Genomic DNA, 17,804 nt, shown 5'->3' with positions numbered 1-17,804 from the left:
CTTTCCTAATCTGCTAGAAGCACAAGGATTGTCAAAGCTGGTGCAGATGAAATGAACTTTTTATCCAGAGCTAGTCAACGTTTTCTACACATGTGCATGTGTTGACCTTGAAAGTAACCTCTTCTCTATTGTAAATGGAGTAGATATAGTCATTGATACTATTGTGTGGAAGGAAGTAGCTGGTCTGGACATGGATGGAGTCCATAAGTTTGATGAAACGCCTAATGCGTACAACAAGATGTAAACCTATAGAGGAATGCTTCTTGACCCAGCTAGGAACTTGAGGAATCGCTTAGGAGTTGGTGGACTGACTGTAGAAGACAAAATGTTGGTTTACCTCATTACCTACATTCTTACTCCAAGGTCAAGCAATCATGCTCAGGTAACAAATGATGATCTACAAATTGTTTATGGTTTGAAATCAAGTATCAACATGAATTGGGTACTCCTAATTGAAGACATTATGCTAAAGAGTCATCGCCTGGTGGATTACGAATATCCTTATGTTGTGCTTGCCTCAAGATTAATTGACTACTTCAATGATGATGTCTCTAATGAGATTGTGGATTTTACCAAAGTGGCTAGTGAGATTATCAAAAGGCATCTCAAGAAGCTTGGAATGAGGTTTGTTGATCATGAATGGATAATGGCTGGAGAGCCGACAATTGGAAACTTTGACCAAATGGAAGAAGATGATAAAGCTGAAGCTCCACAAGAGCTTGCACATCAATGGAGTCCTTTTAAGTCACTTATGATTTAGAAGATGAATGCTATGCTTCACCTCCATCAAGAACAGTCAATTAAAGTTCATAGTCTGTTGGAGAATATAACTACCTGGTTGGAAAACATTGAGACTATGTTGAATCTTAGCATCCTCCTTAACCTTGATGAGGATGAAGCTTAGTAGTGTTTTAAGTGCTTGTTTTTGGTTTTTGATTGTCCTTTCTAGTTATGTTTAATTTTTTTTGTGTCTCTGATAACTTGTTTTGTGATGTTTGATTAAGTTGTTATGCTTTCTTATAATAGGTGTAATGATTAAGTGGTAATGTTTTTCTATGAATGAAGTGTTATGATCTTTTCCCTATTCACATCATATATTTGTTTGTTTACTCTATCAGTAGTTGTGACTTTTTGGCCTTGTTATGCCAAAAGGGGAATAAATATTGCATTAGGAAGAAGTAGTGCATTGCATACCTACATTTGTATACAACTCTACTTAATGATATTGATGATATGATTTGACACTTCTCTCAGTGTTTAGAAACTTTCAGGTTTCTTTAAGAAAAGTCTCTACTCTCAAGACTCTCCAAATGCACTCAAAAGGCAATTCAAGTTTGGCATCATCAAAGTCAAAAAAGGGGAGATTATTAGAGATAAGGGGAGCAACATGAAGACTAAGCTTTGGAGCTTGAAGAAGTTTTGTCTTTTTACATGTCCAACTCTTTAAGTGACATTTGTATTGATTGTTGCATTTTAGTCTCTATCTTTTCATATGTACATCATGCATCATCATGTAGAGGTAGGAAGATTGTATCTAAAGTTAGAAACTTCTTCAGTGCATAAAACTCTCTATTTTAATCGATTACAAGGCTTATCGTAATCTATTACACAAGTGTTTGTAGCTTGTAGAGAGATTCTAGTTTTGTTTTAATTGATTACCAGTTAACCCTAATCGACTAGATAATTCAGTTGAGATCGTGTCTGGTTTTTCATGAGTCTCCGCTTTAATCGATTACCAGGTGATCATAATCAATTACTTTGTTCTTAAAGATGTTCCCAAAAGTGATCAAGAACACTTTAATCGATTACATCAAGAATCTAATCGATTACATTGTTCTTGAAAGTTTTCTAGATGTTGGGAAGATCATTTTAATTGATTGAAATGATAATATAATCGACTACTTCTTTGAAATAATTGATTGCATTGGATATTTAATCGATTACAGGCGGTTATAACTTTTTTCTCTATAAATAACCACCTTGTGTTCTCACTTTTAAGAAGAATGAAGAAAAAAAAGAGAAGAAAAAGTGCTTAGAATAAGTGTGTGACTCATAACTTCTAGACTTCATTTTTTTAAAACTCTCATGGTAAAAACTAAGTTGTGAATTACTTGTGAGATCAAGAAGAGACTCATTCACTTAAGTAAAGGTTCTTGCGTGTGATTGATCATGTTGTGTCTCTCTTTGACTCTTGTTTTTCGTGTGTTTTACCTATTGTTAGCATATGCATGAATTTCTAAAGGCATGCTAGAATAGGTTTTTCTAGTTTAGGCTAAGGGTAAGTTTCTCTTAGGCTCTTATTCACAAAGGACACTAAGGTTGGGTACCTTACTCTCTTTTTTCTGGGGTAGGAACTGAGATTGATTGTGATTTCTTGTAAGAATTATATATGCATAGTGAAAATATAATTCAATTTGGATTAGATAACTAGAGTAGCATCTCTAGAGATATTGAGTGAACCAGTATAAAAATTGGTGTACATCTCTTGATCTTATCTCATTGTATTCTTGATCAATTTGGTGAAGGTTAAAGAAAATATCTTTTTGAATAATAACTTTAACAAAAGAATTTTGTGTTAAGGGTGATTGATTAAATATTGGTTTTAACAAAAGTTTGTGATACGATCCTTGAAAAGAAAGTTTTTTGAAACTCTGTTTTTTTGTTTGATTTGATTTAGAACCAATTCACTACCGTGCCTCCTGGTTTGTGTGTTCCATCATCTTTTTTCATGAGCTTGAGTTAGACTGAATGAAAATGTAGAAGAACCATGGAATAATTTCAACCCTAACTATTCTTCAATGTCATTTAGTAAATCTAAATTGCCCTCAAATTTTTGTACAACTATTTTAATCATACATAGTCATATAGATTTGATCGCTTCATAGTTTGTTAAATCATTAGCAGATGGCCACCGATAAAAGGATTAACTAACATTTAGATTGATTAGTTCTAAAATAAAAATTAGCAACAATGAAGAAGTCCAATTCACTAAATATGAAGAGAAAATCATTTATAATGCATAATTGGGGTACACATGTACAACTGCATCAGAATCCTAGACTAAGGAACCCAGCTAACCATAGTTATAGGAAAGTAGAAAATCCCAATTGAAAACATAAAGAGAAGAAAGTGATAGAAATGTTACAAGTTAGAACCCTTATGTTGATCCTCACATGCGATCTTTGCTCAAAGGTCTCTCACACAAACACTTTCTTGCTCGGGACTTTCTAATTTCGAGCAAAACAAAAGACAACCTAACCTATACTTCCACTTTTCTATTTATATTAAAAGAAATAAAATTGATTTAGGGAAGTCATCACAATTGTGCCATTTGAGTGGGCTATTTCAAAATTCAAATCTTTAGGTGCTTCTTCAACCAAGAGAATTGTGCTAAATGGGCACGACCGTCCTCCAAAACTTCTAACACTGATGATCCACTCAAAAAGCATCATGATTGTGCTAAAAGTTGTACAACCATTCTTGAAAACCTTGATGCTAACCAATAATGTGTGCACACTATTGAGCTTAGCACGATTGTGCTCTTTAGGGGTGCTTTATTGAACTTCAAATCAACATCTTTTGGCTCATTTTCATACTTATCCTTCTAAGAACCTATCTTTCACAAACTTAACCAAGAAAAATGATTTTTGCAGAGAATATATATATATATATATATATATATATATATATATATATATATATATATATAAAAACTCACTTCTCATGACATACAAAATCTAGTTTATCAACTATATTTTCCTTGGAAAAAGAATAAAAAAGGAATAGATGCATTTTTTTATTATTCAATGTTCGATTTGATAGTTAAGTTCCATTTGTTTTTCAAATCTTATTCAGATTGATAATGTTGTTGAGAAAGCTAGCTATGTGCTTAGTGACACTAGATACTCTTAGAATATAAGCTACTTTTATCTTTGTAAGAGTAGTCTTGAAAGGTTTAGAAAAAGGCTATTTATGTGTATTCTAAAAAGCATATGTAGGAGTAGGTTCTCCTAGTCTAAACCTGTTTTTTCTTCTTTCTTATTGTACTCTTTTTGTTACACATACACACACACACACACATATAATATGTGGCTAAGTGAACTTAACTCACTCACTTCATCAATCTAATGTGAAACTTAGGCCTTTAAAAATGTAACCCCTAAACTTTAACATGGTACTATAGTGGGTTTGGTCTCACTCTGTTGTCTCCATTCCGCTGTTGTCTGTCGCCAATCATTGTCATTAGTCACCAGCAGCCAACATCGTTCTTTTTGCGGGCGAACCCCAAAATAAGTACGCCTCTTTTTGGTGTTCTAATGAAGTTTATCACTGTCAACTGCCGGTAGCTACTACCTACCGCTGTTCATTGATGACCATTTTCTCCGATGACCTTAGGGGCAGGTGCGCCATGTCAAGTGCAACCTAACCCAAGCAGTCTTAGGTCCAAATTTTGAACCATAAGCTCTCAAGCACTATTCTCATACACTATGCCAACCTCTTTTTCAGTCACCTCTTTTACATTTTGTCAGATCTACGTTATCCAGTGAGATTTAGCAATACCCACTACCACCATTGTGCTTATTTCCTTTCAGCGAGGCTAACCGTCTAGTCAATTACTGTCATACCCATCAGAGCCATTATGTCGGTCGCAGGAGTTTCACCGGTCTAGTAGTTTTTCACCTGTAGATTCCATTTATATTGTTGTTCTTTTTGTCTTATGCCTCTTACCTTTGAGATATTTTTAGTCCTCAATGTATCACACATATGGCTAGCTCATTCAAGTAAAGGCTTTTGATGTTCTATGGTCAAGATATTTGGTTCTTTGGTTCTATTTTAGGCATCAACTTGTCATTTTACTCTTGTTTGGTTTGTGGGTTTGTACTTAGAATATTTTTCCTTTGGATGTGTTCTGGTTCTAGAAAAGGACAACTTCAGGTCATGTTTTCTATTTATTCCTTGTGCATATATCTGTTGTGCAACTTATCACTTTCATCCTTGTTGTGCAGTTCCTTTGTCAAACACTCATGTCATCTATTGTTGTCCACTCATGTCATATATATATATATATATATATATTAAATCATTTGTTGATCTTGTTGTCCAAAAACTTTATCCTTCCCTGTAATTGAAGTAGTTGTTGTCCATGGGGTTCGATCTGGTCAAGAACCCTTACTATAACCAGGAACTATTTATATTAAAATAAAAAAGGCAATATTTGCCCTGATCTTGTTGTCTCACTATCAAGGGACTCATTCCTTATTGTCATACCCTAATTTCGTCCGGGGACCTTTGCTTGATGACATGCGACCATTCTTTGGTCCTTGTGAGGTGCTTGGCACCCATCATTAGGCAATTTATGAAATTCCAGGACATGCCAAAAAACCAAAAAATATTGATGCACAATCCGTAAGTTTCCGTGACACACCGGAAATCAAATGGAAGCATCGTTGCATAATTAAGTGAGATTCCGTAACATTCCGTAAGTCAAAAGGGGGATGATTATGTAATCCGCAAGGTTCCGTAACATTACGGAAAGAAAACAAGTATCGTTACGAGATTCGTAAGTTTCCGTAACTTTACGAAAAAAGAATCACCAAAAAAGGTAAGGGGGTGAACTTATCAAGATAGGGGTGTAAATAGCAATTCAAATCTAGGCCCTTCTAGAACATTTTGGAAGTTGGGTTGCTTAAGGAGGAAGCAACTGGGCGGCAAGCTCCTCCACGTTTTTGAAAAATGGTTTTCGGGGCTTCCGCGGCTTCCGTAATACTTCCGTAAAATTTCCGAAAACCTTGGGTAAGCATATTCCACTTAACATTGGTAAAAGGGAAAAGAAAAAAGATGAAAATCAAATTCGAAAACAGTTCCGTAAGGCTTCCGTAACTTTTCCGTAAAATACGAAAAGGGGGGTGAACTTAGTAATTCGGGTGCGCTTAGAAATCTTCTTCATTAAGTCTTTGGGCGGCAAGCACCTCCTTTTTTTTTCTATAAATAGGGGAGGGGGAGCTGTTTCAAAATGTTCAGCCCCTTTGGCACTTCTCTCTCTTTCGAATTTGCTTGGAAAAATCATTTCCGTGAAGAAAATCTAAGCCGAGGCGCTTCCGAAACGCTTCCGTAAGCGATTCTGTGGAAATTCTTCATCGTTCTTCACCGTTCTTCATCCGTTCTTCGTTCGTTCTTCGTTCTTCAACGGGTAAGTTTTCGAATTCGAGACTTTCAATTCATTTCTTGTTTTGTCTACTTTCACTTTAATTTCGTTTACTTTCAGTTTTCTTTTCTTCCGTTTTTAACGTGCTTTAACCATTTATTTAAGCCGTTTTCTCATCTAATAAATGATAAAATGAATTTCAACCGATCATTTGTGTTGTAATCTCGTTTAATCACTGTTAAAACGAAATCTAACCGATCGTTCACGCTATAACCTCGGTTAAACCAAAAAAAGTAAAATAATAATAAAATAATCAAAATATCTTGAAAAATAATAATAAAATAATCAAAATATCTTTGAATAAAATAAATTAAAAAAATCAATCGGACGTTTTTCTTTGGAAGTTTCCTTGAATGAATTGATTAATAACCAAAGTGAAACTAAGACTAAAATAGACTCACAAATCAAGTTTTGTCCGAAAATCACTAAAAACCGTTTTAAGGTCCAACGCCTTAAACGGTCCTCTTTGCTTTTATCGGTTAACATGGACCGTTCAAAAGCATAAAATCAACATGTGACTTTACCGCTTTTGCAAGAACTACGTAGGTCTGATTTCCTCATCGCAATTGAGGATACGTAGGAGCAAAAGCCCCGCTTTTGTCGACCACCCCAAGAGATCGTTAATGGTCCAAATGCCTTAACGTTTCTCTCCTTTCAAAAACAAGAGATTGTTAATGGTCCAATGCCTTAACGTTTCTCTCCTTTCAAAATCAAAAGACCGTTTAATGGTCCAACACCTTAAATGACCCTTTTGTTCAAATAAAAAACATATTTTGCAAAAAAAGACAAAAAACAAACTTAAACCAAACACTTTGTTCCGAAAGAACTACGTAGGTCTGATTTCCTCATCGCAAATTGAGGAATACGTAGGAGCAAAGGGAAACACCCTTGTCGACCACAAAAAGAGAAAAATATAAAAAGGGTATAAAGGACATAGAAATGTAAAAAGGAACATAAAAAATCAAAGTCATGTTTGCACATTCGATTAAAGGCTGCCGTCCCTTGGGACGGACGTGTGGGGTGCTAATACCTTCCCCGTGCGTAAATACAACTCCCGAACCTTTTCACTAAAAAGTTCGTAGATCGCGTCTTTTCCGGTTTTTCCGACGTTTTCCTCAAATAAACGTTGGTGGCGACTCCGCGCGTATTCCTTTCGTGGAACACGCATCCCGCGAGTCTCGCGTCGCCCTCCCGCCGAAGGGTAGGTTGCGACAGTTGGCGACTCCGCTGGGGAATGTTTTTAGAGAGTTAGGCCATTTAATCTTGTGCAAAGTTTTGCCATGACTTACTCCTTTGTTGGTTTCCCTTTATTATGTTCTTGTATATATAACTCTTTGATGCTTTTAGTGCATTTTTTTGTATGCATGAGGTAAATATTTATTCATTTGATGCACACAAACACTAACACTATTTGCACACACGGTGAGTTGAAAAAGGGCCCTATACCCGGGTTCGTGGGAACATAAGGAGTGGAGGTGAATCTGTGATCATGCTAGGTCTCCGACTTGCTTGATTGCAGTGAACCCTCATCTAGAGTTTTTCTCTTTGAAGACATATTGTTGCTAGTAGTCCCTACTGCTGCATTATGTTCTTCGAAGAGGATGATACCTCTAGAAACCATCAAGAGAGATATGACTACCTTGGGGATTATCACTAAAAGCCTAGTTAGCTCTCTCCCTTATAGGTCCCTTAAATAGGGGCACGGAGCAAACACGCTGCGTGCCATTTTTCACACTGCCATGCATAAGTATCATATACCCTTTTGCTTATATTTGTTTGTGAATATTATCGTACTATGTACATCCCCGTGTTGTGCCTTTCACATATGCATCATGCGTGGGTTTCGTCTTTGATCCCCTCACTTTAGCAAACCGACGGAGGGTCCGTGTCGCCTTCTTAAAAAACATACGTTGGGTGCCATGCTGCCCAAACGTTGTATCCAAGAAGGAAACAATTTCTCGGGCTCCCGTATCCGTAAAATGCATTCATATCATGCATCGCATAAGCATCTCTTCATAACATCATAATGAACATATCGTTCCTGGATTTGTCCGTTATCATATTCCAGCCTCACATTTTGCATGAGTCATGGCATCATCATGCATATGCGTTCAACAAACTTTTTGATCTGCAAAATTGCATACCATTTGTTTTCATGTTTGCTCATCCTTGCGTTTTCCTCTACAAAACAAAAACAAAAAAGGGGAAGCGTGAAAACTTCACACTACATTCTTAGTTGCATGTGTTAGGCACCATGAGCCAACCATGTTGGGATCATAAACCCATTTCTAAAAAAAAATGCACACAACAACAAAACAAAATAATTGAACATGGTACCTAATGCATGGTTAACTAGGAAATGGTGTTTCTTCGGGCATATCAATTTCATAATTACATTTTCCATGCATAGCTTAAAGTATGCCCGAGTCATTCATCCCTATGAGATGTTGTTGAAGTATTGGCGATCAGAATTGCCATTCCTTGGATTATAGGGTTGAACCAAGCTCATGCTTTTACAAAAAGGTTCATCAAGTCAAGTTGAAATATGGAAGTAACCGTCTTGCAAAATTGGGGCAAAAGATGAATCGAGTCACATCACTGCTTCATCTACTGCCAAACATATTTAGGATTGTTGATGTCCTTGTTACTTCCAGTTTCACTTTGACAAAGATGTCATGGACCATGTTGAAAATCTAAATTGATTCAACCCCATATCCTGCGTAAAAATTCGCAATACTTCAACTGTACATCATTCGCATACATCCATGCTTTTCATTGGTTGCATTGCTCATTGCATTCTTTCCTTGAAAAATAAAATAAAATAAAATAAAATGAACTTAATCATTGTTATCAAAAAAAAAAACATGCTTTACGGCGTCCTCACCGAACTTGTGCTAGAGCTAGAGTAATGGGTGAAGTAGAGGAGATACAAGAGAAGATGAAGGCCGACATGGAGGCCATTAAAGAGAAAATGGCCACAATGATGGAGGCTATGATGAGCGTGAAGAAGATAATGGAAGCCAATGCGGTTGCAATTGCCGCTACTAGCGTTGTTGCTAAGGTGAACCTGATGTCCCCATCCGGCATCAACCAAATGAATCATCCAACCTCAGATATGGTAGGCAAAGATTTGGGAAGTACGGGCAGCCCCCATAATGTACAAATTCAAAACGAGCACGCCTTCCCACCATATGGCTTGCCTCTCAACTATACGCCACCCAAAGTGGCGTACACTCCCAATAAGAATGTCAATAACTCCACTCCTATACCCATTGAGAGTCAACAACCCCAAACTGATCATGCACATGTCTCTTAAACCGTGGAAGAGACACATGAAATTCCCCACCACAATCTAGCCGACTTCGAGCCTTGGCTCGGATATGCCACTGAAGGGCAAGCAGTTGGAGGTATACCCCTTGAAAACACTTCGGAAGGCCCTCAGTATCACCCCCAGCTACACCTCTTGCATTCCACAACAAGTAAAAACCCTCATGCTATGGCCGAAAAGGGAAAGTTGGATCATTTAGAGGAAAGGCTCAGGGCCATTGAAGGAGGTGAAGATTATGCCTTTGCTAACCCAAAAGAGTTGTTCCTAGAACCCAATATCATCACCCCTCCCAAGTTCAAGGTGCTGGACCTTGACAAGTACAAGGGGACTACTTGTCCCAAGAACCATCTAAAGATGTATTGTCAGAAATGGGGGAATACGCAAAAGATGAGGAATTGCTAATACATTCCTTCCAAGAAAGTCTTACTGGGGTAGTTGTTACCTGGTACACTAACTTGGAATCTTCCCGAGTCCATTCTTGGAAGGACCTAATGGTTGCCTTTGTTAGGCAGTATCAGTATAATTTTGATATGGTTCCGGATAGGATGCAACTACAGAACATTTGCAAAAAGGGGGACGGATCTTTCAAAGAACACGCCCAATGGTGGAGGGATCTGGCGGCCCAGGTGGTACCCCCAATGATGGAAAGGGAGACGATGATCGTGATGGTAGACACATTATCGATACTCTACTATGAAAAGACGGTGGGCTACGCACCTTCAAAGCTTTGAGGATTTGGTCTTTGCTAGTGAAAGGATCAATGTGGGTCTGAAAAAAGGCAAATTTAGTCATCCTGCTTGGACAAATGAGAAAACTGGGGCAAATGAAGAGGGTGAGAAAGAGGGAGAAACCCATGCTGTGACTGCCATTCCTATACGGCCAAGTTTCCCACCAAACCCAACAATGTCATTACTCAGTCAATAACAAACCTCCTCCTTACCCACCACCCAGTTATCCACAAAGGTCATCCCTAAATCAACCACAAAGCCTGTCTACCGCACTTCCAATGATGAAGACCACCTTTAGCACAAACCAAAAAAACACCAACAAAAAGGAATTTTGCAGCAAAAAAGCCTGTAGGGTTCATCCCAAATTCCGTTGTCATATGCTAAACTTGATCCCATATCCACTCAATAATTCAATGGTAGCCATAACCCCAACCAAGGTTCCTCAACCTCCATTTCTCCGAGAATACGACTCGAACGCAACGTGTGCTTGTCACGGAGAAGCCCCGGGGCGTTCCATTGAGCATTGTAGGGCTCTGAAGCGTAAGGTGCAAGGTCTAATTGATACGGGCTGGCTGAAATTTGAGGAGAATCGCTTGTTGAATCCTAACATTGACAAGCAACACCATACATGGGGCAATTCTGGAAGCTGTTGTTATGACTCATCAGGATTTTCAAGTTTATGCCATAAACCACAGTTACAATGTTAAATGATATGGATAAAATGGACATCCTCTCACGAACACATCTTTGCTTATTCAACTTCCACCGGAATGTGAGTGTAAGCCATTGGTCTATTTGCTCAAGCAACCTGCGCTCCTGAGTGTTGACTTCCAAGACCGTTCAATCAGAGATTACTCATCTTGCACGTTGGTGGGGGTACCGTAAAACAACGAGCAAAGTTCAAAACAAATAAGTTTCAAAATAAAAAATAAGTTTCAAAATAAAAAATAAAAAGGCATTTGATTGACTGTGTTTTCAAGTAAAAATATAGACGTTCATGTGACCTCATTTTGTCTTTTTAGAGAGAAGTGAGTTATCAAGAATAGGATGTTGGACAAATGGCCTCAGTTACCTTAAGAAAAAGGGGGTTTGAATTAAGATGCAAAGACTATTCCCCAATTGAACTATCACTCTCTCTTTTCGGATTAACAATGCACACAGGGATAACCCTTCCCTTGTGTTCAGGAATCCTCTACAACAAGAGACCCACGGTCTCTTAATCCCTTTTCAGAAATAAGAAGAAGAGAAGAAGAGGTCTCTCGTAAAAGAGGTAGATTGTAAAATGAAGATCAATCAAAAATTCCTTATTGAATAAGCAAGTGGTTGACCAAGGAATCTGTTTGAGAGGATAAGACATTTCAGTTCAGAAAAACTCTTGATCTTTCGAGAGGATAAAACTGTTTGGGCAATGAAAACTCTCTTTAAAACATTTGAATGGCCATTCATAAAACATTTGAATAGATATGTCTCTTGGAAATTATTTTCTGGAAATCCCCTCTGGTAATCAATTACAAGACTTATGTAATCGATTACAGGTTTTAAAAATTTGAATTAAAACATTTTCAAACTGCTGGTAATCGATTACCAGAGAGCAAATCTCAATTTGAAAGGATAGAATTCCTTGGTCAAACCTTTTGCTTCTTCAATTTGGAAACTTCTCCCTAAGATTCTAGAGATCAACTTGATCATATATCTTGATTTTCTTGGATTCTTGGATTCTTGCCTTGAATAAAACTTGGAAGCACTTGATCCTTTGGCATCATCAAAACATCAAAACATCTTGCTTCTACATAGGAGTCATTTGACTTAATCCATCAAAAAATCCTTCAACTATTTCACGTCCTTGGAAAATTCTTTTTGCAAGAATCAACTGCTTCTTTCGTTCTTCCTCACTTCGAGGCTATGAAAACAAGACAACGATTGGTACCTCAAAGCCTTACACTGGGGCAATGAGGGGCATCGTGCATGAGCCTCAAGTGAACCTAGGGGCAGATTAGAAGTTCTCACCCAATAGGTTCCCTCCTACAAGGTCATGACGAAAGACAACGATTGGTACCTCAAAGCCTTACACTGGGGCAATGAGGGGCACCGTGCATGAGCCTCAAGTGAACATAGGGGCCGATCAAAAGTTCTCACCCATCGATGTTTTCAACAAAAAAAAGGGGGGACAAACCCTAGGATTTCAATAGATTGATTAAACGACAAACAGCTCTATTGCCATCACTCCAAAATGGTCAAGTGACTAAATCAAACAGAACATACACTTTGAGGGGGTTCCCGGAGAGATTTGCAAAAGATAGGATAAGGTTGCATGAATTATCACCTCTTTCAAAAGGACAGTCAATCTGTGTTTTCCAAAAAAATTAAATCAAAATCAAAATCACAAAACAAGGAAAAAAATGACACGAACATTGTACAAACTTTCCATTTCATTGCATTATTTCATATGAAGTCCGCATTTACCAAATTTCACAACAAAGGTTGCATGCATCTGCATCCCTAAAAATCATGTTGACTACATAGATTCCCTACATCTAAATGTCCAAATCTTTTGAATTTGGGATGACCGGCTCTCTCGATGAGTCGATCTCTTGCTTTCTCATAAGGGTGGACCCTTGGGTACTAGTTACCCTCACCGTTGAGAGGACTACACGTCCTCGCCTTGAGAGGACTACACGTCCTCACCATCGGAGGGCTGCACGCCCTCACCTCCAGAGGACTACATGTCCTCGCCTTGAGTGGGCTACGCGTCCTCACCTTGGGTACTAGTACCCTCACCTTAAGAGGGCTACATGCCCTCGCCATCAGAGGACTGCATGTCCTCACCTTGAGAGGACTACACGTCCTCGCCAACAAAGGGCTGCATTCCCTCACCTTGAAGAGGACTACACATCCTCGCCAACAGAGGGCTGCACGCCCTCACCTCCAAAGGACTACACATCTTCGCCTTGAGAGGGCTGCACGCCCTCACCTTTAGAGGGCTACGTGTCCTCATTTTCAGTGTGCTCCACATCCGCACCTTAAGAGAATTTAAGGTCCTCTATCCTTAAATGCTTAACCAAGACTTGCACTCCCGGTTAAGGGACCAGTAGTTTCCTTTTCACGGTTCCTGGGCCACCCCTTGATATTGGAGGAGGGCCAACTGTGCGAGCACAACCAGAGAGGGAGGCTATCACACAGCTACTATGCATACCGGGGCAAGATTTCACCCGTGCCGCTGCAAAGAGACGAGTGCGGATCATGCGCACCAACATGACCACTCTTACACAGATATAGATGACATTGCTACTTAGCAACATTCTGCCCAGCGACCGCAATGCCAATCCCCCCTGCAAAAGTATCAGTTGGTCTGTGTCGTCCCGACATGGGTAAGTATGCATATGGTTCAACTGATTTCTGATGCCATCTATTGTTTGCAGGGATCGCACCCACAAAGACACCCAGTGGACCTGAAAAAGTCAAACAGGGCCCTGGGGTTTCCAGCTCTGGTTACGGGCCTCTATCAGTCCTATAGGGTGCCCGTACCCCCCCCGGCAAGGTCACGTCATCATAGGTAAGTATGCACATCGCTCAACTGATTTCTGATTTCATCTATTGTTTGCAGGGATCGCGCCTGCAAGACACCCAGTGGACCCGAAGAAGTCCAACAGGGTCTTGGAGTTGTCAAGCTCTAATTACGGGTCTCTGTCAGTTCTACGGAGTACCTGTCACCTCCAGCAAGGGCATCATGCCCCCTATTAATCGAGCTTTCATCAAGAAGTACTGCGCCCCCAGGCAGGCGCAGGGCGAAACACCACAGCAGCATTGGGATGGCCGGTAGCGGGCAATAGACACACCGCCACCACCTCTGGAGTTCACCTCAGCTCATCCGCAAAAAGGTTAGAGCGTTGCCTACGACACATGGCCGACCAGCAAGCGACCAAGTCCAAAGCCAAAGGTAAGCAAAGTACTAGGTCCGTGATCTACAAGTCATAAGGCGTCCAGCTCAAGACGTTAAAGAAGCGCTACTAGGAGGCAACCTAGTACCTTTTAAATTTCTGCCTGCTATTTGATCACTTTTTATAGTAGGACGCACCTAGTTGCTCATGATCCTGGGAATTTAAATAAAACAAGCGCAAGCTCGGAAGGTAGTCATACCTTACAAAACATATATATGTATGTTTAGGTAGTGAAAATACCTTAGATATGCATGTATGTAAACAAAAAAACACTTCACAAAATATATATATGTATGTTTAGGTAGAAAAATACCTTAGATATGCATGTATGTAAACAAAAAACACTTCACAAAATATATATATATATATGTATGTTTAGGTAGAAAGATACCTTAGATATGCATGTATGTAAACAAAAAATACTTCACAAAATATATATGTATATTTAGGTAGAAAGATACCTTGGATATGCATGTATATAGCAAAAATACCTTACAAAACATATATATGTATGTTTAGGTAGCAAGATACCTTGGATATGCATGTATATAGCAAAATACCTCATGAAAAAAAAAGAGAAGAAAAAAAAACAAACAAGAAAAAGAAATAAACAAATGATAATGATAAAAAAAAGAAGGAGAAAAAAGAAAAATAAGTTGTCTAGCTGAAAAACCGACATGCTTTTGAAAAGAGATGATTTCCAACTTTTCTTTGAAAAAAAATTCATTGATCATAACTAGTTTTTGGAAAAAAAAATGTGTGTACACCTGAAGGGTGAATGCTGTGAAATTTTCCCGGACGCCCGAAATGGACTTGGATGAATGCACAAATGGATAAAAGAACATATTTTGGAAACATTGGGTTGATTAAAAATAGAGGAAATGAATCCTGAGCCCTAGCATCACATGACCATAAAAAGTTGACATTTGAGTGTCCGCGTAGATGCATGCATGACCAGTTTTGCATAAAGTTTCCAAATCATCATTTTTGCATTTGTGTCATGGAAATAATGTGGGGCATCCTTGAGCCAAACCGAACCCCGACATGTATCGTGTCTAGCCATTCTACAAACCTTGAGCCAAAATCCTGACTCACCGTAATCCTTACCCTCGGAAGCAAAAAGGAAAAGAAGGAAAATTTCCAATCAAAGAGAAAGCTAAAAGGAAAAGAAGGAAAATTTCCAATCAAAGAGAAAGCAAAAAGAAAAGAAGGAAAATTCCCCAATCAAAGAGTGGGAGAAAGAGAAAAAAGAAAAGAAAGGAAATTCCCAATCAAAGAGTGGGAGAAAGCAAAAAGAAAAGAAAGAAAATTCCCAACCAAAGAATGGGAGAAAGTAAAAAAGGAAGGAAAGAAAGTTCTTGATCAAAGAAACTAGAAGAAATATGCAGAGAGGTCTTTGGACCGGACAATATCTGAACAATACAGAATTGTCACCAAATGAAACAAAAAAGGAAGGAAAGGAAACCACGACCTAAAATGGTCTTCTCCCTTTAATTACCAACCAAAATCCCGTGCGCTAGCGACCCTTTTTTTCCTCGCCCCGCACTAAACAAAAAAACAGAAAAAAGAAAAAGCCAGAAAAATCAAAAGCCAAAAACACACAAAAGCCGAAGAAGAAACCACCAAAAGAACCCATTCCCAAGGGAAGTCCTATTTGATCCATGATCACGCATGTAATTTTTGATTTGATAGGAAATAATTTGCAAAGTCAAGTCATGACATATCTATGGTTCGGAATTAGGATGAAACACTTACCTGTGCGAGATTGATACACTTTGAGTAGATTTCTTCTATTTTTGTCGAACCCAGTGTTTCCTCTAAATGGTCATTTAGAAACGAAATGCTAACATCCAAAATCTCATTTATGGTTATGGGAGATTTCATCAGCAGACTCTCCTTCCCCGGTAAACGCATTGTTTTCCACTCAAAAAAAGCGTATGCTGCTCTAATCAGTTGGAATATTTATCTCTTTACTAAAGCATGTTTGCATTTTAGCGAAGAAAACACCGAGACTTTTTCAAGTCTCACAAGTTTCCAGAACTACGTAGGTCTGAGTTCCTCATTGGAGGATACGTAGGAGCAAGAGCCTCGCTTTTGTCGACCACACCGCCTTTTGTCGCCATGACTCAAGAGCTGGTAGCCCGCGGAGACACCTTACGGTTATCCGCACCTCGTCATTTAGTGACCCCAAGTGTGATTGATGAGCAGAGGCCAATGTGGTCATCTGCGCCTTTTCCGGAGATGTCAGCATTTTCCGATGGAGACTTTTCAAGTCTCACAAGTTATCCAGAACTACGTAGGTCTGAGTTCCTCATTGGAGGATACGTAGGAGCAAGAGCCTTGCTTTTGTCGGCCGCCCCATAATCTTTGTCATACTGACCCTGAGGTCATGTGACGTGCACCCATGATACGCGGAGATACCTTACGGTTATCCGCACCCTTGTATCATCCAGAGGCGGCGGGCCCGATGATACGCGGAGATACCTTACGGTTATCCGCACCCTTTTGTCATCCAGAGGCGGCGGGCCCGATGACAAGCAGAGACCAAGTTTGGTCATTCTGCACACATGATACGCGGAGATACCTTACGGTTATCCGCACCCCTTTGCTAGGCAGACACAGTTGTGTCCGATGGCAAGCAGAGACCAAGTTTGGTCATTCTGCACACATGATACGCGGAGATACCTTACGGTTATCCGCACCCCTTTGCTAGGCAGACACAGTTGTGTCCGATGGCAAGCAGAGACCAAGTTTGGTCATTCTGCACACATGATACGCGGAGATACCTTACGGTTATCCGCACCCCTTTGCTAGGCAGACACAGTTGTGTCCGATGGCAAGCAGAGACCAAGTTTGGTCATTCTGCACACATGATACGCGGAGATACCTTACGGTTATCCGCACCCCTTTGCTAGGCAGACACAGTTGTGTCCGATGGCAAGCAGAGACCAAGTTTGGTCATTCTGCACACATGATACGCGGAGATACCTTACGGTTATCCGCACCCCTTTGCTAGGCAGACACAGTTGTGTCCGATGGCAAGCAGAGACCAAGTTTGGTCATTCTGCACACATGATACGCGGAGATACCTTACGGTTATCCGCACCCCTTTGCTAGGCAGACACAGTTGTGTCCGATGGCAAGCAGAGACCAAGTTTGGTCATTCTGCACACATGATACGCGGAGATACCTTACGGTTATCCGCACCCCTTTGCTAGGCAGACACAGTTGTGTCCGATGGCAAGCAGAGACCAAGTTTGGTCATTCTGCACACATGATACGCGGAGATACCTTACGGTTATCCGCACCCCTTTGCTAGGCAGACACAGTTGTGTCCGATGGCAAGCAGAGACCAAGTTTGGTCATTCTGCACACATGATACGCGGAGATACCTTACGGTTATCCGCACCCCTTTGCTAGGCAGACACAGTTGTGTCCGATGGCAAGCAGAGACCAAGTTTGGTCATTCTGCACACATGATACGCGGAGATACCTTACGGTTATCCGCACCCCTTTGCTAGGCAGACACAGTTGTGTCCGATGGCAAGCAGAGACCAAGTTTGGTCATTCTGCACACATGATACGCGGAGATACCTTACGGTTAT

At 39.8% G+C, this 17,804-nt stretch overlaps 1 pseudogene; it reads left to right on the top strand.

The window, feature by feature from the left end:
• Window positions 1-256: 256 nt before the first annotated feature.
• Window positions 257-17,804, top strand: part of LOC114402044 — a 56,292-nt pseudogene continuing 38,744 nt past the window's right edge.

Source organism: Glycine soja, chromosome 20 (genome assembly GCF_004193775.1).
Source record: "Glycine soja cultivar W05 chromosome 20, ASM419377v2, whole genome shotgun sequence".
In the NCBI taxonomy this organism is placed as follows: Eukaryota; Viridiplantae; Streptophyta; class Magnoliopsida; order Fabales; family Fabaceae; genus Glycine; species Glycine soja.
Note: the sequence above shows the minus strand (reverse complement) of the source record. Positions and strands in the feature narration are given on the sequence as shown.